This window comes from Phoxinus phoxinus (assembly GCF_949152265.1).
Source record: "Phoxinus phoxinus genome assembly, chromosome: 25".
Classification (NCBI taxonomy): Eukaryota; Metazoa; Chordata; class Actinopteri; order Cypriniformes; family Leuciscidae; genus Phoxinus; species Phoxinus phoxinus.
This window is the reverse complement of record NC_136900.1, coordinates 24,284,158-24,307,116: the sequence shown is the minus strand read 5'-3', so window position 1 is coordinate 24,307,116 and position 22,959 is coordinate 24,284,158. Positions and strand designations below refer to the sequence as shown.

The 22,959-nt window shown below is 38.1% G+C and overlaps 1 protein-coding gene across 5 annotated transcripts in view; it reads right to left on the bottom strand.

Annotated features, from left to right (window-relative positions):
• znf609a (zinc finger protein 609a) overlaps positions 1–22,959 on the bottom strand; it is a 134,571-nt gene that overhangs the window by 110,856 nt on the left and 756 nt on the right. Inside the window, exon 2 of one of the 5 annotated variants that reach the window (XM_079604653.1) lies at positions 13,770–13,890. The exons of the other annotated variants lie outside the window; for them this stretch is intronic. The gene's annotated coding sequence lies outside the window, so the exon portion shown is untranslated. The remainder of the gene's footprint in view (positions 1–13,769; positions 13,891–22,959) is intronic. 5 annotated transcript variants of the gene reach the window in all.

The following is a 22,959-nucleotide window of genomic DNA, read 5'->3' as shown; positions in this document are numbered from 1 at the left end:
AGTGCATCCCTATTAAATACGCTGAAATTCATAAAGTAAATACCAATTTTTATATAGGTGGAATTTCAATCTATCCAGTTTGGACCCTCGGGAATTTAAAAAACATTGTGATTTAAATTCTGAATGGCACACAACCCTTTTGTAAAAATCTGATGTTTGATGTAAAGTGGTGCAGGGATGACGTAAGATTTTCCTATGGGTTTTATTAAATGTTTTTTTTTTTCAATTTATGACTGAAATAAGGTCTGTGGTAAACATAAGTTGACGATACTTTGACGCTTTGACTTTAAAGCTTTCTTCTTGGTGACAGGCTTTCTTAAGTCAAATCGTAGATATGCTTTGCATTTATACATTGAGCAGACGGTTTTATCCAAAGCGATTTTCCAGAACTTCAAGTACAATACCCAAGAAGAACACAGTGATACAAACCAGCCCTTACTGGCCAATTATTTAGAATGCTTTTGAATTTTGGAACTTTGGAATGTTAGCCAGTTATTTACAAAAATAGAACACTGGCGCATTCTTCAGAACATCAGAACGTTTCTGTACCTCCTGAAGGCAGCTCGACTAAAGAGGTTTCCCACCAGCCAGCCAGCTGTCTTCTGGATCGACTGAAGTCATCCCTTCAGAGACGACAGACACAAACAGGAAGATTCCTGTGTTCAACCAGCAACCTCCCAGCAGGCTTTGTTCAGTCGCCTCCACCCTCGCCTCTGCGTGACCCAGCTCAGAGGAAGCGTATAATTGTCTTCCCCCCACAGGGAATGTGCCAGGAGCTCATAACAATGACTGAGAGGGCATTTCACTCACACGTCTGATCTGACGCTAAAGCCGCTTCAACTTCACAATGGAGATTTGAAGAGGGAAGCAGAACTGAGATGCTTTAATGATCCCAGAAAGGAAGTTTAGCATATTAAAAACATCCTCAACAAGAAACAATCCTAACTTTTATAGTTTTAGGTCCTGTAGTAAACAGTAGGGATGCACTGACATGAAAATTTTGACCGATAAATCTTTACATTTTAAAGCCGATAAACAATATATCGGCCGATAAAATCTAAATCCAAATATTTTATATAATCTTTGAGAGCCTGATTATAAAAACAAGTCTCACCATTAAAAGCCATGACACAAGCACACAAGTTCTCATAATGTTATGTAGCCGATATGACAGACTTGCGCTGCACATGTTGCACTGAACTGTATTTTACTTTTTTTAAGTGATTCCAATCATATTTCAAGAAATTCAAAACCATCATGTTGAACAGTGCGCATCTAAAGTGTCTCAGCTGAAGAAAATAATCCAGTTTTTATCGGCTTTAATATATCAGCCAAATTTTCTTATCGGGCCGATAACACCAAAAAATGCTCATATATCGGCCGATACCGATATGGTGGCCGATATATCGTGCATCCCTAGTAATTTGTTGCCAAATCAGGAATAAATGCAGTAACACTAATCAAAGCAAAGAGTTCTGGGAAATGACCACAAGACGTGTGTAGTATGTGCTCAACATCTGAAAACAAACCCTCAATACAGAGACGGCAACTAGGCTAGATATATCAAATATTCATGATATACTGTATATTCACAATGGTTGTGCTGGTGATATAAAGTTAAGCAGCAAATATTATTAATATTTTATATTGACTTTTAGTAGAAATTGGTTTAAATCACAGTCAAGTCTGTGAATCAGTTCAAATGGTTTATTTCGATGAATCAGAAACTTGTGTTATAACTAGTGTTGTCACGATACTAGAATTTCTAACTTCGATACGATACCTTGAAAAATATCGATATTCGATACCATTTTCGATACCACAGAGAGAAAAACTGCCACTATATTAAGGGGATATTTTTTTTTATTTAAAGCTAAATATAACAAGTCTAGAACATGACAATGAGGTATATTTTACATGAACAAAAATGTCCTGAGTTCTTGTTAATATTTTTTAATTGGACCAGGGGTAACATTACCCGTTGTATTTGTATAACCTACTGTAATCAAAGATTAAAATATAGCCTACTGTAACAAAAAAGCACTTAACAGTATCAAATTGGAGGATAGAGTGTCAGTAATGTATAATAATAAGATTAAACATTAAATTTTCAGTTAAAGGCATTTCTTTATTGAATTCAGAGATGCCATTGTCTAGCTGTTTAGTTTAATTAATATATGTGTAATCAAATTGATGATAATCGCTAATGAAGGCAAAATGCAGAATTAAATAATAATTTTCTGAATAAAGTTAAATAGGCACAAGTTAATTTACATTTGACCACAGTTAAAATATTTACTGATTCCTCAGTCAGATTATGTTAACTTTAAGAATTACGGTGAAAAAACGAGACAACACAGAGTCATTTCAACAACAATACTAGGCCATCTTGGTTAATGTTTCAGAAAAGTTAAAATGAGAAGAGTTACAGTGTTTCCTTTAGGATTTTTTTAGCAGTGGGGAAAGGTCTGTCCAAACAACAAACACTCCTGATGCTGAGCGTAGCCTATGCTTGCTAAATGGTACCCCTGGGGCCTGTTCCTTAAGTCTGTTTTCACCTATAAAATAATTTAAAAAAATGAGTGATGTGAGGGATTATTGATTGTCAAACAATCTTTTGGGTGCCCGCAGCCCGCTCGCAGTGTGAAGCGCGTGTCTGCGCTATTCTCTGACATACCCGCTCGCAGTGTGAAGCGCGTGTCCGCGCTATTCTCTGACATACCCGCTCGCAGTGTGAAGCGCGTGTCCGCGCTATTCTCCGACATGCCCGCTCGCGGTGTGTAGCGCGTGTCCACGCTATTCTCCGACATGCCCGCTCGCGGTGTTCTTTATCAATCAACCAAAGCCGGTCGCGGGGGCGCCGCCCTCGCCATCTTTCCATTCACTTCACTTGCTATTTAACCAGAGCGAATGAGACGAGTGCGTCACGTGTGGTGTTTGTCAACGCGCCTTTGGAGAGAAGTGAAAGTGAAAGTGACCGCTCGGCTAGTATCGATACTTCGGGAAATTAGTATTGGTACCGTTCAGATATTTCAGTATCGATATTTATCGAAATATCGATATTTTTGACAACACTAGTTATAACTCAAAAACGTTTAGTCCCTGTGGCATTTAAAAAGTGTTTCAGTAAAGTAAAAATTAATGTGTTGATTTCGACTATTTCAACTATTATCACCCAACTCTTAAGCCGCGTTTCCACCGAAATTACCCGGAACAATTTGTAGATTTTTAAAAATGCGGTTAAAATAAAATGCTGCGTGGAGTCATCCAATCAAAATGCGGCGTGAACACAACCAATCAGCATGTTCAGCGCACAAGTCCCAACCCCGAAAGTTCCTGAACTTTGAAAAAGTACTACCTCGCCAGCAGGGACTTTCAGAGGGGGAAATATTTACCCGGAACTTCATTTAGACCCTGCGGTGTAAACACACAACACAGCTGACACAGGTAAACACCCAACACAGCGGACACAGGTAAACACCCAACACAGCGGACACAGGTAAACACCCAACACAGCGGACACAGGCAAACACACAACACAGCTGACACAGGTAAACACCCAACACAGCGGACACAGGTAAACACACAACACAGCTGACACAGGTAAACACCCAACACAGCGGACACAGGTAAACACACAACACAGCGGACACAGGCAAACACACAACACAGCTGACACAGGCAAACACACAACACAGCGGACACAGGCAAACACACAACACAGCGGACCCAGGCAAACACACAACACAGCGGACACAGGCAAACACCCAACACAGCGGACACAGGCAAACACACAACACAGCTGACACAGGCAAACACACAACACAGCGGACACAGGTAAACACACAGGCAAACACACAACACAGCGGACACAGGCAAACACACAACACAGCGGACACAGGCAAACACACAACACAGCAGACACAGGCAAACACACAACACAGCGGACACAGGCAAACACACAACACAGCGGACAGGTAAACACACAGGCAAACACACAACACAGCGGACACAGGCAAACACACAACACAGCGGACACAGGTAAACACACAGGCAAACACACAACACAGCGGACACAGGCAAACACACAACACAGCGGACACAGGTAAACACACAACACAGCTGACACAGGTAAACACACAACACAGCTGACACAGGTAAACACACAACACAGCTGACACAGGTAAACACACAACACAGCTGACACAGGTAAACACACAACACAGCGGACACAGGTAAACACACAACACAGCGGACACAGGTAAACCCACAACACAGCGGACACAGGTAAACACAACACAGCTGACACAGGTAAACACACAACACAGCGGACACAGGTAAACACAACACAGCTGACACAGGTAAACACACAACACAGCGGACACAGGTAAACACACAACACAGCTGACACAGGTAAACACACAACACAGCTGACACAGGTAAACACACAACACAGCTGACACAGGTAAACACACAACACAGCTGACACAGGTAAACACACAACACAGCTGACACAGGTAAACACACAACACAGCGGACACAGGTAAACACAACACAGCGGACACAGGTAAACAACACAGCTGACACAGGTAAACACACAACACAGCGGACACAGGTAAACACAACACAGCTGACACAGGTAAACACACAACACAGCTGACACAGGCAAACACACAACACAGCTGACACAGGCAAACACACAACACAGCTGACACAGGTAAACACACAACACAGCGGACACAGGTAAACACACAACACAGCGGACACAGGCAAACACACAACACAGCTGACACAGGTAAACACACAACACAGCGGACACAGGCAAACACACAACACAGCTGACAGGCAAACACACAACACAGCTGACACAGGCAAACACACAACACAGCTGACACAGGTAAACACACAACACAGCTGACACAGGCAAACACACAACACAGCGGACACAGGCAAACACACAACACAGCTGACACAGGTAAACACACAACACAGCGGACACAGGCAAACACACAACACAGCTGACAGGCAAACACACAACACAGCTGACACAGGCAAACACACAACACAGCTGACACAGGTAAACACACAACACAGCGGACACAGGTAAACACACAACACAGCTGACACAGGCAAACACACAACACAGCGGACACAGGCAAACACACAACACAGCTGACACAGGTAAACACACAACACAGCGGACACAGGCAAACACACAACACAGCGGACACAGGTAAACACACAACACAGCGGAGAAAGGCAAACACACAACACAGGGGACACAGGTAAACACAACACAGCGGACACAGGTAAACACACAACACAGCGGAGACAGGCAAACACACAACACAGCTGACACAGGCAAACACACAACACAGCTGACACAGGCAAACACACAACACAGCGGACACAGGTAAACACACAACACAGCGGAGAAAGGCAAACACACAACACAGGGGACACAGGTAAACACACAACACAGCGGAGACAGGCAAACACACAACACAGCTGACACAGGCAAACACACAACACAGCGGACACAGGCAAACACACAACACAGCGGACACAGGTAAACACACAACACAGCGGAGAAAGGCAAACACACAACACAGGGGACACAGGTAAACACACAACACAGCGGACACAGGTAAACACACAACACAGCGGACACAGGTAAACACAACACAGCGGACACAGGTAAACACACAACACAGCGGACACAGGTAAACACACAACACAGCGGAGACAGGCAAACACACAACACAGCGGACACAGGTAAACACACAACACAGCTGACACAGGTAAACACACAACACAGCGGACACAGGTAAACACACAACACAGCGGACACAGGTAAACACACAACACAGCTGACACAGGTAAACACACAACACTGGTCGCTTCGGATGCAATAGGAATTTGGCCAGGCTCTCCGTAGACGGGCTCTGACACTACATAGCAAATCTTAATTGCTTGATTGTTTAATATATCATAGCAAATTGTATACTATATTTTCACCCAGCTCTAATCAGCTAAATGCATCTATAAGGCATGAAGATATGAAGATATTATAAACCTTAACAGCATTATTTTCTGTATTTTGAAAAGAAATAAATCCGACTTGACTTTGAATATTTCTAACTACTTTATATTTTTTTGAGGAATCCTAGCCTATATAATATTGACAAAGCTAAAACACTAAAAGACATATGCTAAGCCATAGCTGCCACAACACTGCGAAAGACAAAATCTCACATGTTGTTTGTCTTTTCTGTCAGCAAACCGCCTCTGAGTCAGGCAGGACTTTGAGGCCGTGGGGGAGGAGACGGATAAAAGGATCTTTATGGCGGGTTTGAGAGTAACAGAGAGGAAGGCCGTGAGCCAAACACAGATCCGCTGTAGTAGTGGAGCAGATCCACTCGTGACGACAAACGGTCACATTTCAGTCAAAAATCATCCCCAAGCTCGTGTACTTTCTAAGCTGATTTTGACGGGGAAATGAGTAGATGACATTAGGCATCGACCGCAGTGTGACATGATAATCATAAACCGTTTTCAAAATCTTGATCACGGATCATCAAATACAATCCGTTCCACCCTTTAGAGAAGACGTCAACAGAAGCATTACAAAACCAAGAAAATCCCATGACCTGCAGGCAATAATTTAAACTTGTTGGCCATTTTGAATAAGTGCTTGACAGATAAATCAACCAAGTACTCAAGCAGTCAGAGAAGAAGAGAAATCTGGGTATTTGGGTCAAGCAACGAGCGACGGGGCCAAATGACTGCAAACGTCCTTTCAAGCCTCATAAAACGAGGTTGAATGAGCTGCCATTCCAGAAGTGAAAATCACAGCTACTGCAATCTAGACTCAACCTAAAGCCTAGTGAGCAGACTAGCTAGACAGCATTAAAGCATAATAGGCTGTTCATGACTACCTTAGAAGTCAGCTGCCTATGTAGTCAATCACTGAATGCATTGCAGGACGTGGAAAAAGAAAAATTGGCTTATGATTCTCCATCATAAGCCATGTTTCCATTACAGATTTGCGCAAAACTTTTGCGATATTTTCTAAATATCGATAAAAAAATGATTGCGAAATGACGTCGTTTCCATTGACCGATGTTATGAGACTATAATGTAATTTTTTCCTCTCACGATACGTCATTCCAAAAATCATGGCAACGGATTTTGGTAGGTTTACGCATATCTCAGCCACTGCACTGGCTGTAGACTACGTCTATATTAATCGGGATACATTTGAAAACAGCGTTTTCGTTTAAAATGCTCTCCGTCCACACTAGCGTTTTCAGGTGTTTTCCGACGTTTAACTCCGTGTTATAACCAGACGCGATGCAATAAGATTCCAGCGACAAATAATTTGTCTGTCCACACTAGACGCAACGCGACTGAGATGCGTCAAAATCAATCAAAACCCACAGCCAATCAGAGCAGTGTGTGGGCGAATTCTCGCGGCGAGTGAACAGACAATCAGAGCAGTGTGTGGGCGGAGTCTCACGTCGAGTGCACAGACAATCAGAACAGCGTGTGGGCGGAGTCTCACGGCGAGTGCACAGCCAATCAGAACACTGTGTGGGCGGAGTCTCACGGCAAGTGCACAGCCAATCAGAACAGCGTGTGGGCGGAGTCTCGCGGCGAGTGCACAGCCAATCAGAACAGCGTGTGGGCGGATTCTCGCGGCGAGTGCACAGCCAATCAGAGCAGCATGTGGGCGGAGTCTCACAGCGAGTGCACAGCCAATCAGAACAGCATGTGGGCGGAGTCTCGCAGGGAGTGCACAGCCAACCAGAACAGCGTGTGGGCGGAGTCTCACGGCGAGTGCACAGCCAATCAGAACAGCATGTGGGCGGAGTCTCGTGGTGAGTGCACAGCCAATCAGAGCAGCATGTGGGTCGGAGTCTCGCAGGGAGTGCACAGCCAATCAGAACAGCGTGTGGGCGGAGTCTCGCAGCGAGTGCACGGCACCAGAGAGTAATCCTGACGGCACTCGCAAGAATATTCACAAATAATACACCATTTAAACATTATTCAAAATACATAGACTACTGAGTTACCAAAACAATCTTTGCCAAAGAATACACTAGACTGTGATATGAAGAGTGAGAAAAGTAACATTTAAGCAACAGTGTGAAAGTGAAAAGCACATAATACCGGCACAAAACCGCTATAAACCTGAATATCTATGGGTTCAACACACGTCACATGACTAAACTTACATCATCGTTTTTAAATACCTAATTTTTCACAGTCCACAGTAAAATGCGAAACCGGCGTTTTCAAACAAAACCGTGTTAGTGTGGACAAGGCCTAACATGTCATCAGAATTCACAACCAGCTGTGCACAACTCAGGCACAGTCCACTTAAACCGTTTAGTCTCGTCCAGGCGGAGAGTGATACGAAATATGTTTCTTCCAAACCCTCGCTTCACCTTTCTCTTCCACTCCCTCTCCATCGCTGTCACTTGCCTGTCAGTCATCGGGTTCAGTTGGCGGTCAGTAGATGTGAAAAGCCTCTCAATCTAATTTCCTCCAGCAGTCTCTCTCTCCGCCTCACCTAAATGACTCTCCGCTGAGAGCCTGACGGGGGACGGCATCACCTGGGTCCTCCTCGCGCGGCTCAAGCATCCCCCTTCTCCAGCTCATTTACATGCATTGAGTTTCCGAAACGCTACAGTTGGTATCTGCGCCTGATTGTTGTGGAAAGTCTTCACGTCGCAGAGGGAGTTCAGAAAACGTTCGCTCCGGAGAACATATGCCAGATCACAACCGGTTTATTTACACTCTAATTAGAGCAATCCCTCGAGGACAGGAGAAGTTAGAAAACTCTTTGAGGAACGGCATGAGTTTGCGTACGTAGATCCCTCTAGCTAATCTAACAGATCAAGTTTCTGCTAAGAAAGATCGGCTGGTGACAGTAAAAATACAGAGACACCAACCGGACTGAAGTGCAAACTCTCGTTGATTAACCGAAATATTGTGAAGGCTGAAAATTAAATAAATGAAAATATATGCGCTGCATGTTTTCAGAGTAAAGCGTGGCACTGTGTTCCGTCAAAATAAAAGTTTGGTGGTTTAACGTTCGAAAATTAAGAAATTAACAAAGACATAAATATTAGTATTGTAATTATGCAGTTTATGTACAATAATACTATTATTAGCCTATATAGATCTTATCAAATAGTAGTTATTTTATTTTACAGTGAAATATTACAATAGTGTTTTTATTTTAATTTTATTTAGTAATAATAATAATAAAATATTACGATTAATCACGATTAATCGAATCCAAAATAAAAGTTTGTGTTTACATAATATAGGCTATGTGTGTGTGTGTTGTGTATAATTATTTTGTGTATATATAAATACACACACTCATGTATATATTTAAGATAAATGTGTTATTTATATATAAAAAAGTTATATTTACATATAATATAAATCATATAAAAATATATGCAGTATATAAATGCTAATATTTCTCAAATATATATATACACATGCATGTGTGTGTATTTATATATACAAAATAATTATACACAATACACACACATATATTATGTAAACACAAACTTTTATTTTGGATTCGATTAATCGCGATTAATCGTGTACAGCCCTATTATATATTTAGCTATAATGATATAGCCTACAATTACAAAACTCCAAATATGCAGCCATACAAACAAGAATAGCAATTTTTATCAGAAAGAAAAAAAAACGCGCTTGCATTGGAAAGATTGATACACATTAATAACAACAAATCTGAGATAAAACCTGGGGACAAATTTGAGAACATCTTAAGGTAATTTATGAAGTACATTCATAGCCAATGACCCGTTAACGCCAAAGTTATTAGTAATGGAGTGTAATCTGTATTGATAATGTATTTAATGTTGTGTGACAATAGTCAGAATAATGCACTGTATCCCTCTTTTTCTATTTTACATAATCATTACCATTGTCATTCTTATGAGTCATAAGGGTAGTAGATATTTTATTTTAATATATATTCTAGTGCTGGGCAACGATTAATCACATCCAAAATAAAACACATATTATGTAAACTATGTTTTATTTTGGATGTGATTAATTGTTGCCCAGCACTAATATATTCGTAGGATTAAGTGACGAATTTGCATCTTGCTGAATGACCTGTCAAAGCATCATTTGTCTTTGTATGCATTTGTCCCTCAAATATTCTGTTGTTTTGTCATAGATATTTTTTTTCATCATTGTCATTGTTCTGATTGTAAAAAAAAAAAAAAAAAAAAAAGTGTAATTTTTTTTTTACAAAAATTACATTTTTCTCCCATATCATGCGAGCCTTGTTGAGTTAAGCATGTGCTTCTTTAAGGTCCTGATCGCGTAAATATAAGATCCAGATGAGACGTATCTCAACATCAGTGCGGGAAGGAAAATAAATGATTTAGTTGAGCTGGCGTGTGCATGACAGCCTGAGTTAACATTTAAATTCTGCTCGCCGGGTCAATGACAGCTTGAGTCGCGCACACAAACACGGCAGCCGCGAGCTAACTACCAACATCACTGGAAATAAATGTTCATGTTCAGAACACAAGAGTGCTCCTGAGACATTCCTGATCTGCAGTGCATTTTCAACCAATTAACTTCTACTAAATGAATATGCTTCATACAGAATATGCTATGAATGTTTTGTAATTTAAGAAATGTTTATAATTGTAAACCCGAATAAGTTGGCAGAACTCAAAACATTTAAGGCAATTTAAGTTATGAAATTCAAAGTTTAAGCAAGCAGAACTAGCAGATTTTTGTTTTGTACTTAAACATTTCAAGTTAAGAACAATTAAAATGCATGAGTACACTAATTCATACAATTAACTTAAAACTAGGGCTGTAAACGATTAATCCCGATTAATCGAATTCAAAATAAAAGTTTGTGTTTACATAATATATGTGTGTATTGTGTATAATTATTTTGTATATAAATACACACATGCATGTAGGTAGGCTATATATTTAAGAAAAATTTGTTATTTATATATACAAAATAATTATACACAATACACATATTATGTAAACGCAAACTTTTATTTTGGATTCGATTAATCGCGATTAATCGTTTGCAGCCCTACTTAAAACGTTCATGTAATCTCAATGTGAACACTTTTATTAGTATAAACTTAGTTAGCTTTAACAAGCTAATCTGCTAACATACTAATTTTCTTACATATTAGCAATAGTGTGTTATACAGAAGCACTTGCTGTATGAGCGCAACAATATAAAGATATTATTTGCTCTCAAATCAAGCGCATGCTCCACTCGTCACCATGATGGTAACTATCCTAAAACCAACATTAGCAGAAATTCTTCTAAATTAGCATAACACAACATTAATCACTACTAAATCTCCCACTTAACATTAATCTTGCACAACAACAACAACAAAAAAAACATTATACTACACTTCATTTTAGCATTTACTCTCCCTTTCAAGTGCAATCGGCAAAGCATGCTGGGAAATGGACATCCCAGCGGTTTCAGTTAAACGTAATTTCATCTACATTAAAATAAATTATTTCATAAAACGGTTCACTTTACTTAAAATATATCAGTTCTGTGAACTTAAAAGAAGAAGAAAGTGCTAAATACTCATAAAAGTTAATTTGACTGAACTAATTAGTTTAATTTAAGTTTGTCCTACTCAAACCAATTAATTATTTTGAGCGTTAGGGTTTACAGTGTGGACGGAAAGTGGAGCGACAAACAAACTAATAGCACAAAACATTAAATGTGCAGGATTATGTCATTAAGCAATTGGCCCCTGTTAGTTAAATAGACAAAAAGAACCAAATAATGAATTAATTAGTAATTCAAACGTTTTATTGAAACTAATTTAAAAAAAATATATATATTTTTAATAATTCGCCACTTTTCATATTAGACTTGACATGACAAAAATGAATGTTCATTCAAACCAATGAAGTAAAATTTTACTTTTTAAGTAAATATTAAAAATACAAACAGATACAGACGTAAATTATTATTTTATTTTTTTATAAAGAACTTTATGATTATGTTCAGCCATTGGCCGCTATTCTCTCTCAATGATTTCTCACAACCAAAAGCACTTTTAGCAACCAAACCGCACGGGGGTCTGAACGAGGATGAAACGCCACCAGAAAAACTCAGTCCTCGACATGTTTTGACATCTCATGAATGCAGGCGCAGTCATCGGTCACGCGCTAGACACCTCAGACAAACACATCCGCTTGTCTAAATATTCCTGCAGTTAGCAGGTGGCAGGTGTTCATTTCACGTCTTGATTGGTTCACGGGCGGCATCATCACATGACCGTGAGATGTGTTAGTCTAGTGATTGATTATCAGGGTTCGCAGTCGCACACAATTTTACTAATACATTTTCATGACTTTTGAGGCACATATTCATGCCTTAAATATTCCATGAAAATCTATGTATGTAAAATAGGAATAAAAATACATTCAAATTTATCACAGCTTTTGTTAAATAAAATTAATCACTATTAATGCAATTTGTTTGCTTGCTATATGTTTTAATAAGTACACGGTAAGCTTTGACTGTGCCAGATGTTACTGAATGAGGGGCACTTATTCTTTTTTCATTTTGATTACACACAATATGAAAAAAGACATTCAGAGGGATTTCAGGATATATGCTTTCATTACCTAGGAAATCTAAATATACTGTCCATAGCCTTAAAAAATCGATTTTCGCCATATTTTTTTTATTAAAATGTCACATAAATCAGGCCAGGAATGATTTATTAACAAATCCCTCTGAACATATTTTCAGAATACTGCTAAGGGTATAACTGGAGAGTTTGGTGTACATCGGCTGAGATGTTTATACTGGAGAATGACAAAAAACTCATTTTGAGAAAAAGGCATAAAGATTTGTAATGTAAAAATTCATACTTTTTTAGTGGAAACAACTATTTACTGACACAATATCTCATCAAATCATTAGCAACAACAATACAAACCACCTAAATCACATCAAAACTTATAAACACAGCATTTATGGCCTTCAACTGAGCAGAAAAACAGTCAAAAACACACAACTGAATGTCAGAGCGCGTCACGTGATGCATCTGCTGAACCAATCACGGCGTCAGAAATGGACATCAGCCAATGAGATTTCGCTTTTAGAGTTAAATGGCCATTGTACTTTCACGATTGGTTGCTGATTAAAAGGAAATGACCATATTTGGATCCGACAGCATTGTACAGGAGAGAGAGAGCTTTCTAGCGGTGTGTGAGATTAAAGGAAGCAGAGAGAGATCGTGGATCATGATGATTTATAACGGCAACTTTTGTTGCATTTAAGAGAAATCTACAGACGCAAATAGACAAAGTTAGTAAAATAAAGACCTAAATGTGTATTTTGGACTTTTTTTCACCACAAGTCTGAAAGAAGACATGTTATTGAAGACAAATAGCCCAAAATCTCAAAATTGACCAGTGAAAAAAAAACGATGTTTTTGCCTGCCGTGTCTCGCCTTAAGCGCAATAAGACGCAGAAAAGAACTCAGTTTGGTACTCGCAAACAGAGTTTGTATGTTTACATTGGAAATGAAAAGGCAGAATGCTGCTCTACCAGCTGCACTTCTGCAGGATGTAAATTTCATCTATAAATAAATTGTCAATAAAGATTAACACCATCAGTTGCTCGGAGAAAGGAAACAGCCCATGCAAAAATAACGGTGTAATTAAATCAAGATGGAGCCACTCACTGCCTCAAATCATTCTCCTGACGTTTGTTCTTCCCCGCTCTCCGCGTCTCACGTCCCCCACATTCACAGCAGTTTAGCACATTAGCTCTCAGCACATCTGCCAGCGTCTCCAGATCTGCGGCTGACGGAGGTACGATGAAAACAAACAGGCAAGGACACACAAATTAGCACCATCTGCAACTGACAATGAGCTCTGCGTGAAGACGAAACGTTTCCGGGAACAAATTAAACACTTGTCAAGTGCCAAATGAGCATTAAATGTGCGATGTCCAAAGAAGATACCAATGTCTAGAAGAGTCCAATGTTAAATAGGCCTAACTATTTGCATTTTTTATTATAATAATCGCAATAATCAATTTTTTTAAGTGACCGACTGAAAAGTTCTGCCCAAAAGTTTGGCTATTTCAAACACCACAAGTGATAACAAAGAAAATGTATTATTAAATTAAACTACAAAGAATAAGTAGCAATACAGAACCAATCAGATCTACAACCAGGGCCTGAAACTAACTTTTGATCCCAGTGAAAATTCACAATTGTCTATTGCAATTTCGATACCACAGCTAAAATTAAAACCATTATTAAAACAAGTAAAGAGAACAAATAATCAAGTTACAAGCAAACGCACAAATAAATACAATATAACAAAAATACAAAATGAAACAAACTGCTTTTTAGGTTTTTCAGGTACATCATTTAGCCTAATAAAGTAAGCAACTAAAATAACTGCATAGTCTTCACTGTATAAATGAAACATACTTATAAATGAATCTTTATTGAAGTTACAAAATGTATTCAGTGAGGAGCAGTGAGTGATTTTCTCTTTGTCTTTTGTTGTTTGATTAACTTTAAAAACACAAACAGCAGCAGGAATATTAGGCTGCTGTCACTTTAAGAGCAAATGCCCTTTTCACAAGATGTAAAAGAAGTCTCTGATGTCCCCAGAGTGTGTGTGTGAAGTTTTAGCTCAAAATACCTCAATGAGTATATTTTTATATATCATGTTAAAGTTGTCACTTTTTGTGTCTGTCCCTTTAAATGCAAATGAGCTGCTGCTCCCGGCACAGGGGGCGGAGCTACTTCGATTACCTCATACACATAGAAAATTTCAAAAATGTCCAGCCTTTTATGTTCAAACCGGAGTCAGATAATAATGGAGAGACTCGAGAAGAAGTGACAACATGTAGAAGCAACAGGACATTTCTGAATGGTTAGTTGATGAATTTATGTAGATTATCTTCTAGTCATTGATTAGCATATTCTGTCTTGATAATCTATAAACCGCGCTCCCGGGGGCGGGGTTTATGTAAATTTTAGGGTTGGTGATGTCACTAACCCAGGAGGAAGCTTACGTAGTTCCTATCAGCCGTTTGTTGTAGTCCTTAAAAAACTATTTCTGTAAAAGCAAATATCTCCCTTTGCTTTGAACTTTGAGCGACTTTGAGTGTTTATGTTCAAACAGCAACATTACACACTCACTAAAGTTAGAAAAGTGAAATCATAATCAACCACCCCTTTAAAAACCTTTAGGTACAAAAAAACGCTAACAAACAAAGAAAACTCTTATCTGTTGCTAAAAATATAAAACTCCATGAAACTTCCGTCAATTATGGTGTAATCTTCAAGTCAAAGTCAATGAATAATGTACAGCGTGACCGCAGATCACCAGATACGGACTGTGGAAAAACTAGAAATGAAACTGAAAACAAACTCATCCCCCCCCCCGACAGCGAGTTGAAGACGCGGCCATAACTCACTGCGGTTCGAGACAGTTACACGGCTTTTATGAGGAGTGTAAAATCCTGAATGGCATCTCGCTCCAGAGTGTGTGTAAGGACTTGTCCCGCACCAGTCATTCAAAACACTCCCGGATCCGACGAGCAAACCGCTCGCCTTTCACTCGACTAGAATCCACTTGGGTTCCTGCCAAATGGCAGCATGATAACAAAATGTCAGAGCGAGAGAGAGTGACTTTGCAGACGTTATCCTGAGCTCACCTCACCGCAGGAATAGAAATCCCCAGCAAGCCATTTATCTCCAGGAGGCTTTGTTGTGGATCAGGACGACTCCGACCGCAACTGCACCTGATGCCAAACAGACTTCTGCTGGATACTGAGCGGGAATCAAACCCAAGTTATCCATTAGGGCTGAACGATTTTGGAAAATAATCTAATTGCGATTATTTTTACCAATATTGCGATTGCGATTTAATATGCGATTATTTTTTAAGCTCTTTATCTTTTATATTATTCAACAAACACAAGCAATAAATCATTGTAAAATATGGATGGGAATCTTTAGGCACCTCATGAGCCGATCAACTTTTTTTATTTATTAATTAATCTTATTAATAAAACTTCAAATATTTATTTCATTACATATGTAATTATAAGTTGGCTACTTTTAAAAATAATTACACATTTAAAAACGAAATTAATACAATTACATGTTAAGAATTTTAAATAGGCTATATCAACGAATATCTTCAAAACATAAAAGCTATCAATAAAGCGGGGAAAAAACATTACAAGCAATAAACAAAGAGTGCTTTCAGTATTTAAGAGTAGTCTGAATGTTTTCTAATCAAGAGCTGTGATTAAGTGATTTTTCTTTCTCAGTTTACATACGATAAGCTGCTTCACACTAATGCACAGATCTCTTTTGAAATATAAGATGTGGTTTGTCCTGTCTGTTTAATAACTGACTGTTTACATTAATTCCGCGTCATAAACGCATTTTGAGATGCAAGTACACGTAGACAGAGTCGCTCACAGCCGCATGTGAGAGCGCTCTTCAAAGCGGACGTGAGTATTTGAAATTGAAAGCAGCTTTGTCGATGGTTTTCATATTTTTATTTTTAATATATAAGCCAACTGCATTCCAAAATACATACGATGCCTTTATAGAGCATTTGTAAGGAAAATACCGGCGGGTATTTATAATGTACATTACCGACGAGACCGCGCACTACTAGTGAAAGCGCGAGTATTTCACAGCTAGCGCATATGTGCCATACGATCTAGTAGTACAATGAAGCCCGCGAATGTCCAATTCGCTTAAACTTTTCCGAACTGTATGAAAGACTATTTTCTGAAGGTTCGAATTTGTGTGTGTGTGTGACAGAGGAATTAGAAGCAAGCAGAATACGGTTGTTAAAAAACGCACGCAGCGTCATCACGCATCTGTGTTTAAAACTAAGCTCAGACTCGATTCTGAAATTATCTGAATCATTGAAGATAATCTATAACACAATCACATAAATTAAACAAACTGTTCTTTCCTGGAGCCTATGCCAGGCCTATATGCGTAGCGTGCCAAGTTGATGCTTCATCTGCAGTGCAGACTGCTTTACGATTGCGTGTCACGTGACCAGAGTCTAATCGCAGTTTTTGCGATTACAAAATCGCGTTTCATCAAATCGCGATATTATCGCAAATGCAATTAATCGTTCAGCCCTATTATCCATCAAACCACAGAATAGAGGATCGGCAAATCAATGTAAAAACTGGGTTAAATCGCTGTGAGCAATACAATAAAACACACTATTGTTCAATAACTAACTGTATTTTATTATAATAATGGTAACACTTTACAATGAGGTTCATTTTAGTTAACTTAACTACCTTAGTTATCATGAACTAACAGCATTTATTAATATTAATTTCAACATTTACTAATACATTATTAAAATCAAAGGTTGTGTTTGTTAACGGGGATGGGCAATGATTAATCGCATGCAAAATAAAAGTTTGTGTTTAAATAATATATTGTGTACTGTGTATAATTATTTTGTATATAAAAACACATGTACAGTATTTAAGAACTATTTGCATGTATATACATTTATACATAATTTATATTATATATCAATATTTTATATATCAATATTTTTTCTTAAATATACATGCGTGTGTGTGTATTTATATTTACAAAATAATTATACACAGTACACAATATATTATTTAAACACAAACTTTTATTTTGGATGCGATTAATCGCGATTAATCGTTGCCCGAACTATCATGAACAGCTGTATTTTTATTAACTAACATTAACAAAGATTAATAAATACTGTAACAAATGTATTGCTCATTGTTAGTTCATGTTAGTTAATAATGTTAGGCTAACTAATACCTTATTGTAAAGTGTTAATACCATAATAATTTTCCCAATGGCAATAATTTCAAAGTTACCAAATGAGTTTAGTGACATAATATGCTTGTAACGCAACCATAAAATAAAAAAGCTGTGTAAATCTTGAATAAAGGCAGGTTATAAAGCTCAGATTTCAGGTGCTTTTCCACACAGAGCCAGAAGCAATCCAGGGAAACTAGGAAACATAAGCTCCAGAGTCAAACAACATGAGTTTCGGTCACCGAAATGTGGAACTAGAACTACCATAAAAATAACTCTAATGCACACACAGATCAGAGCACCCTCACGCCGATCACTGCTGGAGCTCAATTCAAAACGAAACTCATAAACCCTAAAAGCGTGCCGTATAAAGCCAGGTACTTTCCAAACGCATTCATTTCTAGAACTGAATTCTCATATGCAGAACTGTGTGAGTGTTTCGACAGCAATGAGTGAACGAACAGTGTCTTCAGATGAAATGCATCCATCTACTCAAACATTAGCACTTCCAGTTTGCGCGGTAGCTTAACGAGTTATACTTGATAATTGCACAAACCACACTGAACTACCGTATTTTCCTGACTATAAGTCGCACTTTTTTTTCATAGTTTGGCTGGTCCTGCGACTTATAGTCAGGTGCGACTTATATATCAAAATTAATTCATACAGACTGAGATGAACCAAGAGAAAACATTACACAATACACACACACACATATGTAAACACAAACTTTTATTTTGGATTCGATTAATCGCGATTAATCGTTTACAGCCCTAATTAGCACCCAAAAAAATCTGATTAATCGTCAAAATAATCGTCTGATCACCAAAACGAATTGCCCTAATTGAAAGATGAGTACTAAGGTTTGTGCTATAGTATGAATATAGCCTAAAAGGGTTGTAAAGCGTCATAATTTCACTAGATAATCTAAATGTTACAGCTGTACTTGAACATCTGGAATGCGATATCAATTAGGGCTGTAAACGATTAATCGCGATTAATCGGAATACAAAATAAAAGTTTGTGTTTACATAATATATGTGTGTGTATTGTGTATAATTATTTTGTATAAATACACACACATGCATATAAGAAAAAATTGTTATTTATATATAAAATAGTTATATTTATATATAATATAAATCATATAAAAGCAAATATTTCTCAAATATATACATGCATGTGTGTGTATAAATAAATACAAAATAATTATACACAATACACACACATATATTATGTAAACACAAACTTTTATTTTGTATTTCGATTAATCGCGATTAATCGTTTACAGCCCTAATATCAATCATTTAGCATTGGAGACTGCAAAGAATATTTACAGCCTCGGCAGAACATCAGACCGTCTTTGGCATTATTGCAGTGTGATATTTTGGCAGAAACTGTTGTTTTGGACTTAATGGAAACAGACGCTGCCAAATGTCAAGAGACAGTAATTTGAGTGAATTGAACTTGATGATGTTACATTAGTTGTGACGACTCGAAGTCTTTGAACCTGCGGAGAAGCACCTCGGTCCACTCCAGCGACGCCAAGAGCTGGCAGAGCCTGAATTATTAATGCATTTATTAATTATTAAAGTGTAAATGTTCAATGGTGTGTGTGTGTGCGTGTGTGTGTGTGTGTGCGTGTGTGTGCGTGTGTGTGTGTGTGTGTGTGTGTGTGTGTGTGGCTGAATCTCTGATCATTAATGGACAAAATGTCAACGCTGGCTCACTTTCACAAAGATTTTGTGCGGTTTCAGGGCAGGAATGAGGAAAGACACTCGAGGGATGATTCTACCCTTCAGCAAACTAAACAGGACACAATAATTACTGCAGTAGGAAGACAAACTGACACCACAACACATCAAGCTGCCGTTGTTCCTGATAAATGACCCTCGTTCCAACAAACTGCTTTATAAATGCACTGCTGAAACCTGAGAGCTTTCAATCTCTCTCTCTGTGTGTGTGTGTGTGTGAGTGTGTGTCCAACAAAGACCTTTACTCAAACAAAACATGCATGCCTTTTCTGAGAAATGTCGAATAACGTACCAATTGCTTTTTTCCAGCAAAGTAAAAATCCCATTTATTTCCCCATTTCTCAGATAACTTATAAAGTGTTAAAGACAGACCTACGGTGAGCTACGAGATTGCTAACTGACGGTTTGCTGAAGCCACCAACCCAAAATATGTAAACTTATTTTTTTTTTAATAATCATGTTTAAAGCAGGGCTATGCAGTTTTGGGAATTATTCTCGCAGGTTTCTCTATAGAGCGCCCCCTACAGCTTCGGAGTAGATATTTGACAACACTGTCGTTAAAAACTCGTTGGCGACTCTCAGATACCAGAGGCTAGAAGATCAACGACATCAATTATTTACATTGTCTTCTTCAATCGGGTTCGAACAGTGTGAGGGAGCGCAATGACAGAATTTTAGCAATTTCTTTTTTGCCGTAAAGCAATTAATTACATCGCGAGACTTGATATCACGCGACACTTCCTGACGCGGCGGCCAGCCCGAAGTTGCAAGTGTGTTTTTTCCGCTCACAGGCGATAGGGGGGTGCGAGACGACCACCATTCAACCCGAAAAAAGTAATAACCATTCCAATGACTCCGAAGCTGTTCGGTTAAGGTAAAAAAAACTGCAAAGTTCACCTTTATCAGCTAAATACCTGGTGAAAAACTACATTACCCATAATTCCCCAATGAAGATGATGCAATCTATACATGTGCATGATCAACAGTTTTATTTAATTTATCGGTTTATTTGATTCGCCTATATAAATGCTTCATGGGATTGTAAATCTTTCCCTTTTTAGCTCTTGTTCCTTCAATTTGCAAACTTTTTGGCTTTGTAAAATTATTTTTTTTAATACAGGAAAATATTTTTTTCCTGTATGGATTTAAAAATATATATAATTGTATAATTTTTTTTAAATCCATACAGAAAATATTTTCGAAAGCAAAAAAAAAAAAACTTTAAAAAGGACACAAAAGCATCATAGCAGTATGACTTGTGTGATAGTGAAGCAACACCAAAGTCATGGGTTCACTTCTCAAAGGAATGCATGAACTCATAAAATATATACCTTTAATTCAATGCTAGTCATTTTAGATAAAAGTGTCTGCCAAACAATGTCTTATAAACAAAGTCATATGATAAATTTGGGTCTGTTCCTCATAAAAAGCTATCATATGACCTCACACTTATTGCATGAGTCTATAGACTACTGATGTTTTCATCATTTTAGAGCCTGAAAGCCCAAAACTTCACCTTTTTGTGTTCAACAGAAGTCAGAGGAAGAAATATCGTGATGGCTTGTGTGCGAATGCATTATAGGCTCAATACTGAACCGTTGTGTCACTGCAATGTCAAATCCAGAACGCGCTTCTGTTATCAAACATTTCAGTAAATATTGCAGCAAACATTTTATTTGCTATCATTGAATTGCATTGAACATTATCAACCACCGCCTGCTCTCACAATCTGCCATTAAACATCTAAAAAGTCTAAAAGTCTAAAATTATGCATCATTGTATTTAAATGGTATTCCAACGTACTTCCAAGAACACTACAGTACTATCGTGGTGGTACAACAAGTTAATAAAACATCACTATCATTGGACGCATACAAAAATGGTAATACCACGGTACTACCATAATACGTGTCAAAAAGCGTAGCAATACCATATAGTACATGTCCAAAAACATGGAAAAACCACGTTACTATCATATTACACATCCAAAACATGGTAATACCACGGTACTATCATAATATGTGTCTAAAAGCATGGTAATACCACGGTACTATCATAATATGTGTCTAAAAGCATGGTAATACCACGGTACTATCATAATATGTGTCCAAAAGCATGGTAATACCACAGTACTATCATATTACGTGTCCAAAAGTATGGTAATACCACGGTACTGTCATAATATGTGTCCAAAAGCATGGTAATACCACAGTACTATCATATTACGTGTCCAAAAGTATGGTAATACCACGGTACTATCATAATATGTGTCCAAAAGCATGGTAATACCACGGTACTATCATAATATGTGTCTAAAAGCATGGTAATACCACGGTACTATCATAATATGTGTCTAAAAGCATGGTAATACCACGGTACTATCATATTACGTGTCCAAAAGTATGGTAATACCACAGTACTATCATATTACGTGTCCAAAAGCATGGTAATACCACGGTACTATCATAATATGTGTCCAAAAGCATGGTAATACCACGGTACTATCATATTACGTGTTCAAAAGCACGGTAATATCATGGTACATGTCCAAAAACATCGTAATACCACGTTACTATCATATTACACATCCAAAACATGGTAATACCACAATAATATCATAGTACATATCCAAAAGCATGGTAATACCATGGTAATATCAATGTGTCCAAAAGCATGGTAATACCACGGTATTATAATAATACGTGTCCAAAAGCATGGTATTACCATGGTACATGTCACAAAACATGGTAATACCATGGTACATGTCACAAAACATGGCACTTGTTTGTAATGTCCTACCATGGTATTACCATGGTTAAGAATGTCCATATTCATATATTATGGCACTTAAGATATTTGAAGAAACTTCAAGAATACCACAATACTGCTATATGACTTCGTGAGAAATACAGTGAGTGAATCTTGTGTTTCTATTCAACACACGTTGTTTAGCCGCTTTAGCTTTTGTAAGCACGAGTTCATCTCACACACACACACACACACACTCACTCGAATAACTGATCAAACCGTCACACAAATCAAGCCCAACAGATCAATCACAACCCTCTCATCAATAAAGACACACACGTCTCCTCTGTCGCTGTCAAATGATTATTATGCCGCTCGAAGACACTCGAGGTTTGCTAGCAGAGCTAACGGCGGATATGACAAAGAGCAGTTAGCATTAGCATTCAGACTGATTTAATTGTAAATAAATTTAAACAAACAAAAAATAACAAACTCACACAAGAATATATCTTTGTGACATGTTAAACATCAAAAATATACCTGAGATTAACCGC